Source organism: Triticum dicoccoides, chromosome 7B, assembly GCF_002162155.2.
Source record: "Triticum dicoccoides isolate Atlit2015 ecotype Zavitan chromosome 7B, WEW_v2.0, whole genome shotgun sequence".
NCBI lineage: Eukaryota > Viridiplantae > Streptophyta > Magnoliopsida > Poales > Poaceae > Triticum > Triticum dicoccoides.
Window position 1 is genome coordinate 611,256,615 of NC_041393.1, and position 16,343 is coordinate 611,272,957.

The window sequence follows — 16,343 nt, forward strand, 5'->3', positions numbered from 1 at the left end:
TTTACGACTAGCCATGTCAGCCCGGGCTCCTTATAATATGGATGCTAGCGACACTGTCATATACGTGTGCCAAAAGGCGCAAACGGTCCCGGGCAAAGGTAAGGCGACACCCGTGGGAATACCGTGCGTGAGGCCGCAAAGTGATATGAGGTGTTACATGCTAGATCGATGTGGCATTGAGTCGGGGTCCTGACAGCAACAATGTCAGGCTATGCATCAGAATAGGATTAACGGAAAGCAGTAACATGCTACACTACTCTAATGCAAGCAGTATAGAGGAGAATAGGCGATATCTGGTGATCAAGGGGGGGGGGGGCTTGCCTGGTTGCTCTGGCAAGAAGGAGGGGTCGTCAACTCCGTAGTCGAACTGGGCAGTAGCAGCGTCGGTGTCGTAGTCTACCGGAGAGAAGAGGGGGAAGAAACAATAAATACCATGCAAACAGATGCATATCGATGCATGGCATGACAAGTAACGATGCTAGGTGTGCCCAATCGCGGTAGTAGGTGATACCAACGAAGGGGGAAAACATCCGGGAAAGTATTCCCGGTGTTTCGCGTTTTCGGACAAATGAACCGGAGGGGGAAAGTTGCGTGTTTGCTATGCTAGGGATGTATGGCGGACGAACAGGCTGCGTATCCGGATTCGTCTCGTCGTTTTGAACAACTTTCATGTACAAAGTTTTTCCATCTGAGCTACGGTTTATTTTATATTATTTTTCCAAGTTTTAATGAATTTCTCAATTTCTGGATTTATTAATAATTCGAGATATTAAATGGACTAAAAGCCAAGTGCACCCAAAGTGTACCCAACAACATGTGTTAGAAGCTGACAGGTGGGGTCAGTTGACTGGTCAACGTGTCCAGTGGGACCCATCTGTCATTGACCCATGTGCCAATTTTTATTAAAAAAAATTGAGAAAATTAGCAAAGGGTGTTTTGGGCTTAGTTAATTAGGGCCTTCCTAGTTAACACGGGTCGGGCCCAGGTGGCAGTGGCCTTTGGCCAAGGCTGCAAGGCTGGGGGCTCGTTCCAGCCAGCGAGGCTAGCGAGGCCAGCGCCGGCGCACGGGGAAGCAGGGCGCGGCCCTGACGGGCGCGGATGGTAGCGAGCGGCGAGCAGGGGGCGAGGCCACGAGTAGGCGGTCACGCATAGGCGCGGCCGGGCGCAACCAGTCGCTTCCAGAGGCCAGCGAGCGAGAGCACGGGCGTGATGACACGAGCAGCAGGAGGTAGAAGGCAGCAGCAACACGCACCACCAACAGAGGAGCAGCGCACATGTACGCGGACACTGAACTTTTGCCATGGTGGACAAAGCTCACGGGACGGCCACAAACGGAACAGATCGAGCCGGAGAAGAGGGGGAATCGGCCGAGGAGCTCACCGCGGAGGCACGCGGAGGCCCGTTGGTGGCTTAGGAGGTGCAGAGGCGACGGATCGACGAAGAGCAGCGACGACGACCGAGGAAGAAGATGGCGTCGATCCGGTCGATGTGGTGGCCTCCCGGCCTCAATCCGGTTGCGTAGTCGACGCGGCGGATAGCGAAGGCGCTGCTGGAAAGGTCCCAGCCCACGGGGATGACTGAGAGCATGCGGACGAGGAGAACCATGGCGTCAATGGCTCGGCAGTGCACGAGGAAGAAGGAGGCAGCGAGCGGGAGGAAAAGTGGCGAGGCTAGGGTTCTCCAGGGGGGTTTGGGTGGCCTTATCCATCCACGCGACCGGGGGATCGCCGACGCGTGCACATCGCCGGCTATGGTGTCGGTGGATGAGCGCCACGCCCTCCCGTGAACAGGAGGGAGAGAGGCTCGGCTGGGCTGGGTTATTTTGCCTAATGGGCCACATGGCCCAGTAGATTAAGTTTCCCTTTTTTTTGTTTCCATTTATTTTCCTTTTTCATTTTTTTATTCTTTTATTGTTTTAATTTTCCCCAAATTGTTTTAGTTTCGTAAAATATTCAATTAGCCCCTAAAATAGTAACATGTATTATACCACTGCCACAATAAGTTTGGCACCTAGCTAAAATAGATTAGTATTTTATAAAATATAATAGGGGTATAATTAATTGTTTTTGCTACTGTTTTAATCACTTTAGGGTATTTAATTGTTTTATAAATATGTTGTTTCTCCACCAATATTATCCATGATTTATTTGTCCTATTAAGAACATTTTAGTTCTAATATTTGAAAAAAATTATTGTTTGCTTGATTTTGAATTTGAATTTGAATCGGTTTCGAACTGACGCGAGATCATCAACAATAATCAAAGTGATGTGGCATCATTAGCAGAGGGTTGTTTTAGCTTAATTACCCGGGCGTCACAATTCTCCTCCACTACAAGAAATCTCGTCCCGAGATTTAGGAGCGGGAGTAAGGGGGAAGGGATTTGGTTACGAAAGTCTAACTGGTTTTCTTGGTGTTGGTTGCTCTTCTCGATGAGGTCGATCCATTAAATTGACGTCTTCATTACTCTGCTTCTAGCCATCATGATGAAGTCGGCATCATTTCTTTGGGGACTCCATCGTACTTACGGAAGAATAAAGGGGGTATTCCAAGAGAACGGACCTCTGCATGGTTGTCTATATGGTTGATAACATCGGGGGAGGTGGCGGAAAGTGTTGGGGAACGTAGCAAAAATTCAAAATTTTCCTACGTGTCACCAAGATCTATCTATGGAGAAACCAGCAACGAGGGGAAGGAGAGTGTATCTACATACCCTTGTAGATCGCTAAGCGGAAGCGTTCAAGTGAACGGGGTTGATGGAGTCGTACTCGTCGTGATTCAGATCACCGATGATCCTAGTGCCTAACGGACGGCACCTCCGCGTTCAACACACGTACGGAACGGAGACGTCTCCCATGCCTTGATCCAGCAAGGAGGAGGGAGAGGTTGATGGAGATCCAGCAGCACGACGGCGTGGTGGAAGTAGCGGGATTCCAACAGGGCTTCGCTAAGCGCTGCGGGAGGTGGGAGATGTGTCACGGGAGGGAGAGGGAGGCGCCAGGCCTTAGGTATGATTGCTCCTCCTTTTCCACACTATATATAGGGCCAAGGGAGAGGGGGAGGGCGCAGCCTTGCCCCTTCCTCCAAGGAAGGGTGCGGCCAAGGGTGGGGAGGAGTCCATCCTCCCCAAGGCACCTCGGAGGTGCCTTCCCCCTTTAGGACTCTCCCCTTTTTCTCTTCTCTTGGCGCATGGGCCTCTTGGGGCTGGTGCCCTTGGCCCATGTAGGCCAAGGCGCACCCCCTACAGCCCATGTGGCCCCCCGGGGCAGGTGGCCCCACCCGGTGGACCCCCGGGACCCTTCCGGTGGTCCCGGTACAATACCGATGACCCCGAAACTTGTCCCGATGGCCGAAATAGCACTTCCTATATATAATTCTTTACCTCCGGACCATTCCGGAACTCCTCGTGACGTCCAGGATCTCATCCGGGACTCCGAACAACTTTCGGGTTACCGCATACTAATATCTCTATAACCCTAGCGTCACCGAACCTTAAGTGTGTAGACCCTACGGGTTCGGGAGACATGCAGACATGACCGAGATGTTCTCCGGTCAATAACCAACAGCGGGATCTAGATACCCATATTGGCTCCCACATGTTCCACGATGATCTCATCGGATGAACCACGATGTCAAGGACTTAATCAATCCTGTATACAATTCCCTTTGTCTATCGGTATGTTACTTGCCCGAGATTCGATCGCCGGAATCCAATACCTAGTTCAATCTCGTTACCGGCAAGTCTCTTTACTCGTTCCGTACCACATCATCCCGTGATCAACCCCTTGGTCACATTGTGCACATTATGATGATGTCCTACCGAGTGGGCCCAGAGATACCTCTCCGTTTACACGGAGTGACAAATCCCAGTCTCGATTCATGCCAACCCAACAGACACTTTCGGAGATACATGTAATGCACCTTTATAATCACCCAGTTACGTTGTGACGTTTGATACACCCAAAGCATTCCTACGGTATCCGGGAGTTGCACAATCTCATGGTCTAAGGAAAAGATACTTGACATTAGAAAAGCTTTAGCATACGAACTACACGATCTTTGTGCTAGGCTTAGGATTGGGTCTTGTCCATCACATCATTCTCCTAATGATGTGATCCCGTTATCAATGACATCCAATGTCCATGGTCAGGAAACCGTGACCATCTATTGATCAACGAGCTAGTCAACTAGAGGCTTACTAGGGACATGGTGTTGTCTATGTATCCACACATGTATCTGAGTTTCCTATCAATACAATTATAGCATGGATAATAAACGATTATCATGAACAAGGAAATATAATAATAATCAATTTATTATTGCCTCTAGGGCATATTTCCAATAGTCTCCCACTTGCACTAGAGTCAATAATCCAGTTCACATTGATATGTGATTAACACTCAAGGTCACATCCCCATGTGACTAACAACCCAAAGAGTTTACTAGAGTCAATAATCTAGTTCACATTACCATGTGATTAACACTCGATGAGTGGGTTTGATCATGTTATGCTTGTGAGAGATGTTATAGTCAACGGGTCTGAATCTTTCAGATCCGTATGTACTTCGCAAATCTCTATGTCATCTTGTAGATGCAGCTTCTACGCTACATTTGGAGCTATTCCAAAATAAATGTTCTACTATACGAATCCAGTTTACTACTCATAATAATCTGGATTAGTGTCAAAGTTTGCATCGGCGTAACCCTTTACGACGAACTCTTTTACCACATCCATAATCGAGAAAATTCCTTAGTCCACTAGTTACTAAGGATAACTTTGACCGCTGTCCTGTGATCCATTCTTAGATCACTCTTGTACCCCTTAACTGACTCATGGCAAGGCACACTTCAGGTGCGGTACACAGCATAGCATACTGTAGAGCCTATGTCTTAAGCATAGGGGACGACCTTCGTCCTTTCTCTCTATTCTGCCGTGGTCGAGCTTTAAGTCTTAACTTCATACCTTACAACTCAGGCAAGAACTCCTTCTTTGACTGATCCATCTTGAACACCTTCAAGATCATGTCAAGGTATGTGCTCATTTGAAAGTTCCATTAAGCGTTTTGATCTATCCTTATAGATCTTGATGCTCAATGCTCAAGTAGCTTAATCCAGGCTTTCCATTGAAAAACACTTTCCAAATAACCCTATATGCTTTCCAGAAATTCTACGTCATTTCTGATCAACAATATGTCAACAACATATACTCATCAGAAATTCTATAGTGCTCCCACTCACTTCTTTGGAAATACAAGTTTCTCATAAACTTTGTATAAACCCAAAATCTTTGATCATCTTATCAAAGTGCACATTCCAACTCCGAGATGCTTACTCCAGTCCATGGAAGGATTACTGGAGCTTTGCATACTTATTAGCATCTTTCAGGATTGACAAAACCTTCCGGTTGTATCACATACAACCTTTCCTCAAGAAAATCGTCGAGGAAACAATGTTTTGACATCCTATCTGCAAGATTTTATAAATAATGCAGTAATCGCTAATATAATTCCAACAGACTCTTAGCATCGCTACGAGTGAGAAAGTCTCATCGTAGTCAACTCCTTGAACTTGTCGGAAAACATCTTAGCGACAAGTCGAGCTTTCTTCATGGTGATACTTACCATCATTGTCCGTCTTCCTTTCAAAATCCATATGTACCCAATAGCCTTACGACCATCAAGTAGTTCTTCCAAAGTCTACACTTTGTTTTCATACATGGATCCTCTCTCGGATTATATGGCCTCGAGCCATTTATCAGAATCCGGGCCCACCATCGCTTCTCCATAGCTCGTAGGTTCATTGTTGTCTAGCAACATGACTTCCAAGATAGGATTACTGTACCACTCTGAAGTGGTACGCATCCTTGTCACCCTACGAGGTACGGTAGTGACTTGATCCAAAACTTCATGATCACTATCATAAGTTTCTACTTCAATTGGTGTAGGTGCCAGAGGAACAACTTCTTATGCCCTGCTACACACTAGTTGAAGTGACGGTTCAATAACCTCATCAAGTCTCCACCATCCTCCCACTCAACTCTTTCGAGAGAAACCTTTCCTCGAGAAAGGACCCGATTCAAGAAACAATCCATATTGCTTTCGGATCTGAATTAAGAGGTATACCCAACTGTTTTGGGTTGTCCTACGAAGATGCATTTATCCGCTTTGGGTTCGAGCTTATCGGCCTGAAACTTTTCCACATAAGCGTCACAGCCCCAAACTTTTAAGAAATGACAGCTTAGGTTTCTCTAAACCATAATTCATACGGTGTCATCTCAAGGAAATTACGTGGTGCCCTATTTAAAGTGAGTGTGGTTGTCTCTAATGCCTAACCCATGAACAATAGTGGTAATTTGATAAGAGACATCATGGTACGCACCATATCCAATAGGGTGCAACTATGATGTTCGGACACACCATCACACTATGGTGTTCCAGGCGGTATTAATTGCGAAACAATTTCCACAATGTCTTAATTGTGTGCCAAAACTCGTAACTCAGATACTCATCTCTACGATCTTATCATAGACATTTTATCCTCTTGTCACGATGATCTTCAACTTCACTCTGAAATTACTTGAACCATTCAATAATTCAGACTTGTGTTTCATCAAGTAAATATACTCAACATCTACTCGAATCATCTGTGAAGTAAGAACATAACGATATTCACTGCATGCCTCAGCACTCATTGGACTGCACACATCAAAATGTGTTACTTCCAACAAGTTGCTATCTTGTTCCATCTTACTGAAAACGAGGTTTTCAGTCATCTTGCCCATGTGGTATGATTTGCATGTCTCAAGTGATTCAAAATCAAGTGAGTCCAAATGGTCCATTTGCATGGAGTTTCTTCATGCATATACACCAATAGACATGGTTCGCATGTCTCAAACTTTTTCAAAAACGAGTGAGTCCAAAGATCCATCAACATGGAGCTTCTTCATGCGTTTTATACCATTATGACTTACATGGCAGTGCCACAAGTAAGTGGTACTATCATTACTATCTTATATCTTTTGGCATGAAAATGTGTATCACTACGATTGAGATTCAATAAACCATTCCTTTAGGTGCAAGACCATTGAAGGTATTATTCAAATAAACAGAGTAACCATTATTCTCCTTAAATGAATAACCGTATTGCGATAGACATAATCCAATCATGTCTATGCTCAACGCAAACACCAAATGACAATTATTCAGGTTTAATACTAATCTTGATGGTAGAGGGAGCGTGCGATGTTTGATCACATCAAACTTGGAAACACTTCCAACACATATCGTCAGCTCACCTTTAGCTAGTCTCCGTTTATTTCGCAGCCTTTTGTTTCGAGTTACTAACACTTAGCAACCGAACCGGTATCTAATACCCTGGTGCTACTAGAAGTACTAGTAAAGTACACATTAACACAATGTATATTCAATATACATCTATCGACCTTGCCAGCCTTCTCATCTACCAAGTATCTAGGGTAATTCTGCTCCAGTGGTTGTTCCCCTTATTACAGAAGCACTTCGTCTCGGGTTTGGGTTTAACCTTGGGTTTCTTCACCAGAGCAGCAACTGAATTGCCGTTTCATGAAGTATCCCTTCTTGCCCTTGCCCTTCTTAAAACTAGTGGTTTCACTAACCATCAACAATTGATGCTCCTTCTTGATTTCTACTTTCGCGGTGTCAAACATCGCGAATATCTCAAGGATCATCATATATGTCCCTGATATATCATAGTTCATCACGAAGCTCTAGCAGCTTGGTGGTAATGACTTCGGAGAACCATCATTATTTCATCTGGAAGATCAACTCCCACTTGATTCAAATGATTGTTGCACTCAGACAATCTGAGCACAAGCTCAACGATTGAGCTTTTCTCCCTTAGTTTGCAGGTTAAGAAAATCGTCGGAGGTCTTATACCTCTTGACGTGGGCACGAGCCTGAAATCCCAATTTCAGCCCTCGAAACATCTCATATGTTTCGCGATGTTTCGAAAACGTCTTTAGTGCCTCAACTCTAAACCGTTTAACTAAACTATCACGTAGTTATCAAAACGTGTATGTCCGATGTTCGCAACATCCACAGACGACGTTCGAGGTTCAGCACACTGAGCGGTGCATTAAGGACATAAGCCTTCTATGAAGCAATGAGGACAATCCTCAGTTTACGGACCTAGTCCGCATAATTGCTACTATCAACTTTCAACTAAATTTTCTCTAGGAACATATCTAAACAGTAGAACTATAGCGTGAGCTACGACATAATTTGCAAAATCCTTTTGACTATGTTCAGGATAATTAAGTTCATCTTATGAACTCCCACTCAGATAGACATCCCTCTAGTCATCTAAGTGATTACATGATCCGAGTTAACTAGGCCGTGTCCAATCATCACGTGAGACGGACTAGCCAACGTCGGTGAACATCTTCATGTTGATCGTATCTACTATACGACTCATGCTCGACCTTTCGGTCTCCGTGTTCCAAGGCCATGTCTGTACATGCTAGGCTCGTCAAGTTAACCCTAAGTGTATTGCATGGGTAAATATGTCTTACACCCGTTGTATGTGAACGTAAGAATCCATCACACCCGATCATCACGTGGTGCTTAGAAGCGACGAACTGTAGCAACGGTGCACAATTAGGGGAGAACACTTCTTGAAATTTTAATGAGGGATCATCTTATTTACTACCGTCGTTCTAAGCAAATAAGATGTATAAACATGATAAACATCACATGCAATCAAATAATAGTGACATGATATGGCCAATATCATATGGCTCCTTTGATCTCCATCTTGGGGCTCCATGATCATCATCGTCACCGGCATGACACCATGATCTCCATCATCATGATCTCCATCATCGTGTCTTCATGAAGTTGTCTCGCCAACTATTACTTCTATTACTATGGCTACCGTTAGCAATAAAGTAAAGTAATTACATGGCGTTCTTCAATGACACGCAGGTCATACAATAAATTAAGACAACTCCTATGGCTCCTGCCGGTTGTCATACTCATCGACATGCAAGTCGTGATTCCTATTACAAGAACATGATCAATCTCATACATCACATATATCATTCATCACATCCTTTTGGCCATATCACATCACATAGCATACCCTGCAAAAACAAGTTAGACGTCCTCTAATTGTTGTTTGCATGTTTTACGTGGCTGCTATGGGTTTCTAGCAAGAACGTTTCTTACCTATGCAAAGTCCACAACGTGATATGCCAATTGCTATTTACCCTTCATAAGGACCCTTTTCATCGAATCCGATCCGACTAAAGTGGGAGAGACAGACACCCGCCAGCCACCTTATGCAACTAGTGCATGTTTGTCGGTGGAACCGGTCTCACGTAAGCGTACGTGTAAGGTTGGTCCGGGCCGCTTCATCCCATGATGCCGCCGAATCAAGATAACACTAGTAACGGCAAGCATATTGAACAACATCGACGCCCACAACTACTTTGTGTTCTACTCGTGCATAGTAACTACGCATAGACCTAGCTCATGATGCCACTGTTGGGGAACGTAGCAGAAATTCAAAATTTTCCTATGTGTCACCAAGATCTATCTAGGGAGAAACCAGCAACGAGGGGAAGGAGAGTGTATCTACATACCCTTGTAGACCGCTAAGCGGAAGCGTTCAAGTGAACGGGGTTGATGGAGTCGTACTCGTCGTGATTCAGATCACCGATGATCCTAGTGCCGAACGGACGGCACCTCCGCGTTCAACACACGTACGGAACGGAGACGTCTCCCACGCCTTGATCCAGCAAGGAGGAGGGAGAGGTTGATGGAGATCCAGCAGCACGACGGCGTGGTGGAAGTAGCGGGATTCCAACAGGGCTTCGCTAAGCGCTGCGGAAGGTGGGAGATGTGTCATGGGAGGGAGAGGGAGGCGCCAGGCCTTAGGTATGATTGCTCCTCCTTTTCCCCACTATATATAGGGCCAAGGGAGAGGGGGAGGGCGCAGCCTTGCCCCTTCCTCCAAGGAAGGGTGCGGCCAAGGGTGGGGAGGAGTCCATCCTCCCCAAGGCACCTCGGAGGTGCCTTCCCCCTTTAGGACTCTCCCCTTTTTCTCTTCTCTTGGCGCATGGGCCTCTTGGGGCTGGTGCCCTTGGCCCATGTAGGCCAAGGCGCACCCCCTACAGCCCATGTGGCCCCCCGGGGCAGGTGGCCCCACCCGGTGGACCCCCGGGACCCTTCCGGTGGTCCCGGTACAATACCGATGACCCCGAAACTTGTCCCGATGGCCGAAATAGCACTTCCTATATATAATTCTTTACCTCCGGACCATTCCGGAACTCCTCGTGACGTCCGGGATCTCATCCGGGACTCCGAACAACTTTCGGGTTACCGCATACTAATATCTCTATAACCCTAACGTCACCGAACCTTAAGTGTGTAGACCCTACGGGTTCGGGAGACATGCAGACATGACCGAGATGTTCTCCGGTCAATAACCAACAGCGGGATCTGGATACCCATATTTGCTCCCACATGTTCCACGATGATCTCATCAGATGAACCACGATGTCAAGGACTTAATCAATCCCGTATACAATTCCCTTTGTCTATCGGTATGTTACTTGCCCGAGATTCGATCGTCGGAATCCAATACCTAGTTCAATCTCGTTACCGGCAAATCTCTTTACTCGTTCCGTAACACATCATCCCGTGATAAACCCCTTGGTCACATTGTGCACATTATGATGATGTCCTACCGAGTGGGCCCAGAGATACCTCTCCGTTTACACGGAGTGACAAATCCTAGTCTCGATTCGTGCCAACCCAACAGACACTTTCGGAGATACCTGTAATGCACCTTTATAATCACCCAGTTACGTTGTGACGTTTGATACACCCAAAGCATTCCTACGGTATCCGGGAGTTGCACAATCTCATGGTCTAAGGAAAAGATACTTGACATTAGAAAAGCTTTAGCATACGAACTACACGATCTTTGTGCTAGGCTTAGGATTGGGTCTTGTCCATCACATCATTCTCCTAATGATGTGATCCCGTTATCAATGACATCCAATGTCCATGGTCAGGAAACCGTGACCATCTATTGATCAACGAGCTAGTCAACTAGAGGCTTACTAGGGACATGGTGTTGTCTATGTATCCACACATGTATCTGAGTTTCCTATTAATACAATTATAGCATGGATAATAAACGATTATCATGAACAAGGAAATATAATAATAATCAATTTATTATTGCCTCTAGGGCATATTTCCAACAGAAAGTACCTCTCAAATTGAAACTTAATAATATATCGAGAGCAAAGTAGGAAGGTCGCATGAGAAATTCCGAGCGGGCATGCAATCGCTCGTTGCCTGAAATGGAGTGTGAAAAGGGGTTCAGAGCAACGAGAATAAGTATTGCGTCTGATAACAGAATAGATCACTAGGAAGGTGGCTCGTGAATTACCTACGAAACCAAGAGCAAGGGATAACTTTGTCAACAAGGTGTACAGGAGAGTCAGGTTTCGATCCTGTGGAACTATGGGTTATGGGCCCACCATGTGGTTAAAGGTATGAAGGTCGGTGACATCTTGTACGATCATGTAAGCCAGGCATGTCAGAGGATAGTCTGTCGGTTATGTCGGCGACAACATCGGTACCAAGGTCGAGGGACGAAGAGAACCATTTTCTTGCTCGTTAAACAAGGCGGACCAATAGGCAAGGTTCTCGTCCATCGGTGGCTACCAGAATGTCATCAACAATAGTAACAGGGTCTTACTGACAAAGTTCTACACCGAGGTGTTTACATAAGCAGGAGAATATTATTGCTTAGATCATATAGATCACAAGAAACGTTAAACCAACCAATGGAAAGAAAAATATGATTATCAGATTAAACAAAACAATGAAAAGGAAAATGTGTTTAAACACATATTTCAAGGGTATATCCTTCCCAAGGACAAGCAGAGTATGATATCCATGACAGGATATAATGTAGAAAACTCTTTAGGTAGGGGAGGGAATTTTCATGACATTACCCATACAGCGGTGTTTGGATAATTGAGCAAGAAACATTCAGCATTGGGCTTCAAATGTTCTTGTTGAAAATCGGAGTACCATAGACATGCTTCGAAATAGCATTGACATGGTCATCAGGTGAAGATCAGACTTTGGAAACACAAAGGATCCATCAGGAATAACTTGTAGAATAAGTCTTACGATTTCCTCATGGAAGAATAGTTATCCTTGAAAAAGAAATTATAATGACACGTCCTCCAGCTAGGGGGGCTAGGCATGACATCATATTACTGGGTCATCAAAGGACCAACATCATAACTCCTAGAAAGTTGTCCCAACCATCATATCTGATCGAGATTCAGATCCGATTGGTGTCATGATACCTCAGACTCAGGATGTCCGAGAAGAAAAGGTGCAACACAAATCGACTAAATGACATTGCAAGATTCTCGAGAAATGAACTATGGGAGCGGGTTCCTGAAACAATATTTCATCATTAAACCAAGGAGAGGATGATGAGGTGGCTGATGGACTCAGCAACAAATCATCGAGATTTCCAAAGGATGGATTTCCACAATTATGTAAACAATGAGATAACATTTGCCAGATCAAATGGTATAATGATGCATGCTCGAGGAAAACCTACACAAGTAAACATTGGTTGAAAGATGCACCCATAATATGGGCTTAGATAGCATGATCAATGTTTAGAATGGTGATTCAATTATCGAAAGACTTAGAATGAAACTATCGCCCATTCACGTCAAAGCAATAGCGTTGCTAGAAGTTTTGAATTCACGCGTCATAGCTCAATTGTCGGTATTCTGGTTAAAAACAACACGGGGACCAAGGAATGAACGAAGATGGCAAGAAGTGTTATTATATCAAGAATTCTTAAGAGGTGGTGAAATTCTCACCACATTCTTGATGAAAAGAGATGGTAATACTCCAAGGTAAAATAGAACATGGGCTAGATAGCGAGGAGCTCAAGGTATAACACAAAACATGAACAAGTTTGTGTTGAACGAAAGGCAATAAAGTGTTCGATGATAACACAAATCACCGAGAGCAAAGGGTGGTATTTTTCATCAAGAATTTGATAGATATCTTAGAAGAGCTCAGAATGTTGATGAGTTTCACGACACAGTTGTCGTGAAATTTCATGAAGATGTAATCGATTGGCGATGAAATCAAGTCAAATGAATGATGGAGCGAAAGGTTATTGAAACCAGTACAGTACAAACTTGAAATCAAGCTTGCTGTCCAAGATGAAATGATACGCCGAGGAAGATCGATGTAAGCTGAGCTCATTGCCGAAAGTGGTGCTCCGGGAATTAAGGACCAGGTAGCATAGTTAAAATCAGCACGATACTGTATAGCCGATTAGGCTAGGAATGACGTAATGGAGTATTAAACATCTCGACAACAAAGTATTGGGAGTACTGAATCTCAGTATTGATTCGATTCACAAATCGATGTTCTCGGTTGATGACAACCCAAAATCCAGGAAAATTGGAAGCGGTGAGAAATAACAATTGATGACGAACCCATAAGAAGTTATGCAATTCCATGATATTCTCAAGATACTAGAGTGTAATACTCGACGGTAGATCAAAGTCAAGGTTGGACTGGGGTATTGACCGACAGACGACAAATGCTTAAACTTGCCCGAGAAATGGGATCAAAGGAGAACAATATGGTCGGAACCATAGCTGCAAGGGATCCAATTTAATGACACCGAAATAATTAACCAAATGATTAAATATTTTGCAAGAAGCTTCCATGATAAGTTCCACACCAGTTCCATGGGCATGAATACAAAGTTCAAGGTCGACTCCCACTTCTTTAATGCATGACCTTTCATCCACTTCTCGTCTTCAAAGAAGTTGTATGGTAGAAAATTATCTGGTAAAACACCGGAAGGGTATGACTTATGAAACCCTCGAGGTTCATACGGTTTTTGGGAAGGTATAGCTTCAACCCAATGGGGCATCTTGGAAACATATACCACAAATTTCAAGAGTAATTATCACCAGCTCAAAAGCAGAGCATGGTTTGGCCAAATCAGAGAATAGGATTTACCAATGGAATTATGTATCAGTGAAAGAACTTCTCGAGGTTTTGTATACAAAGGACATTGTCGGATGATAATTCAACAAAGGATCCGACGGTCCATAATGGAGCTGATGTGAGCATCGGCACACAATCAGAGGAAGAAACAATACAAATGTATTGGATTATAGAAACAACTGACTAATTCAAAGATCAATGTAAAGAATCATGATTTCTGATTCAAGGGATCAGAAGCAAACACTCTAATTAAGGATGGGTAAACTGAATAGACTTAGGGGTACAATCGACGACAATTTGATTGGTCGATAAGCAGATCATGTTCAAAATGACATCTCAGCCGGAAGGATAATTTTAAAAGAATCAACCGATGATTGCGTGCATTCGCACTCATGTTGAATCAATAGGATCAAAATGACGGTGTCAAAGGAGACTAATGAATGTTGCTAGACCTACGGGAAGCATCCATAATGCAAGCAGACAAGTATATGTAGAGCAATAGTTTAAAGAGGATTCTCGAATGATCAGATAGAATTTCAAAGTATCATATGAAACATATGAACAACTAGGGATGGATGAATACTCGATAAGGGCGAGAAATTATCCGTAGGAGGTATTCAGGTGGCAAGGAACTGCAAGGTAGTAGGCACAACATATTCTCGGAACAACTGGAAGTAGTTCAGGGTATCTTGTAGTATCAAGAGTAATCGAGAATGAAGGTAAGGATGGCAAGTACAAGTAGCTATCCATAGGGATGTCTCGGTGGTAGGGTTGCAAACCCGATGAGCACACAGTATCGAGGGGACATCGGAGAGTAACTTCAGAATCTTCAAGTGCATCAAGCGATCATCTGAATCGAGTGGCTCTCCAGGAGGAAGTAGTTACGAGAACCTAGAGTTAGAGTTAGTAAAACCATTTAACCCGAATAGAGGAGAGATCAGAGTCCCAGAGCATAGACGAGGAGTAAAAGATCCTAATACCACCCAATGGCGACGTGGGCCCGTAAGCCGCACAGCCAAGTTAGTAAAAAGCTTTGCAATGTCTAGACTCGACTTCGGCCAAGGAGTGTGAAAGGGGGATTCCTACAGGCAGTCGGCTCTGATACCAACTTGTGACGCCCCGATTCAATCGTACACTAATCATGCACGCAAATGTGTACGATCAAGATCAGGGACTCACGGGAAGATATCACAACACAACTCTAAAACATAAATAAGTCATACAAGCATCATAATACAAGCCAGGGGCCTCGAGGGCTCGAATACAAGTGCTCGATCATAGACGAGTCAGCGGAAGCAACAATATCTGAGTACAGACATAAGTTAAACAAGTTGCCATAAGATGGCAAGCACAAACTGGGATACAGATCGAAAGAGGCGCAGGCCTCCTGCCTGGGATCCTCCTAACTACTCATGGTCGTCGTCAGCGGGCTGCACGTAGTAGTAGGCACCTCCCGTGTAGTAGTCGTCGTCGACGGTGGCGTCTGGCTCCTGGGCTCCAGCATCTGGTTGCGACAACCAGAAAGAAAGGAAAGGGGGGAAAGGGGGAGAAAGCAACCGTGAGTACTCATCCAAAGTACTCGCAAGCAAGGATCTACACTACATATGCATGGGTATATGTGTAAAGGGCCATATCGGGGGACTGAACTGCAGAATACCAGAATAAGAGGGGGATAGATAATCCTGTCGAAGACTACGCTTCTGGCAGCCTCCATCTTGCAGCATGTAGAAGAGAGTAGATTGAAGTCCTCCAAGTAGCATCGCATAGCATAATCCTACCCGGCGATCCTCTCCTTGTTGCCCTGTGGAAAAGCGATCACTGGGTTGTCTGTGGAACTTGTCTGGGTGTGTTTTATTAAGTATCCGGTTCTAGTTGTCATAAGGTTAAGGTACAACTCCGGGTCGTCCTTTTACCGAGGGACACGGCTATTCGAATAGATAAACTTCCCTGCAGGGGTGCACCACATAACCCAACACGCTCGATCTCATTTGGCCGGACACACTTTCCTAGGTCATGCCCGGCCTCGGAAGATCAACACATCGCAGCCCCACCTAGGCACAACAGAGAGGTCAGCCCGCCGGTCTAAATCCTATGCGCGCAGGGGTCTGGGCCCATCGCCCATTGCACACCTGCACGTTGCGAGGGCGGCCGGAAGCAGACCTAGCAACCTCCATTACAAAGGAAGTCACGTTACGCGGTCCAATCCGGCGCGCGCCGCTCCGTCGCTGACGTCAAGAAGGCTTCGGCTGATACCATGACGTTGAGTGCCCATATCTTTCCCGCGT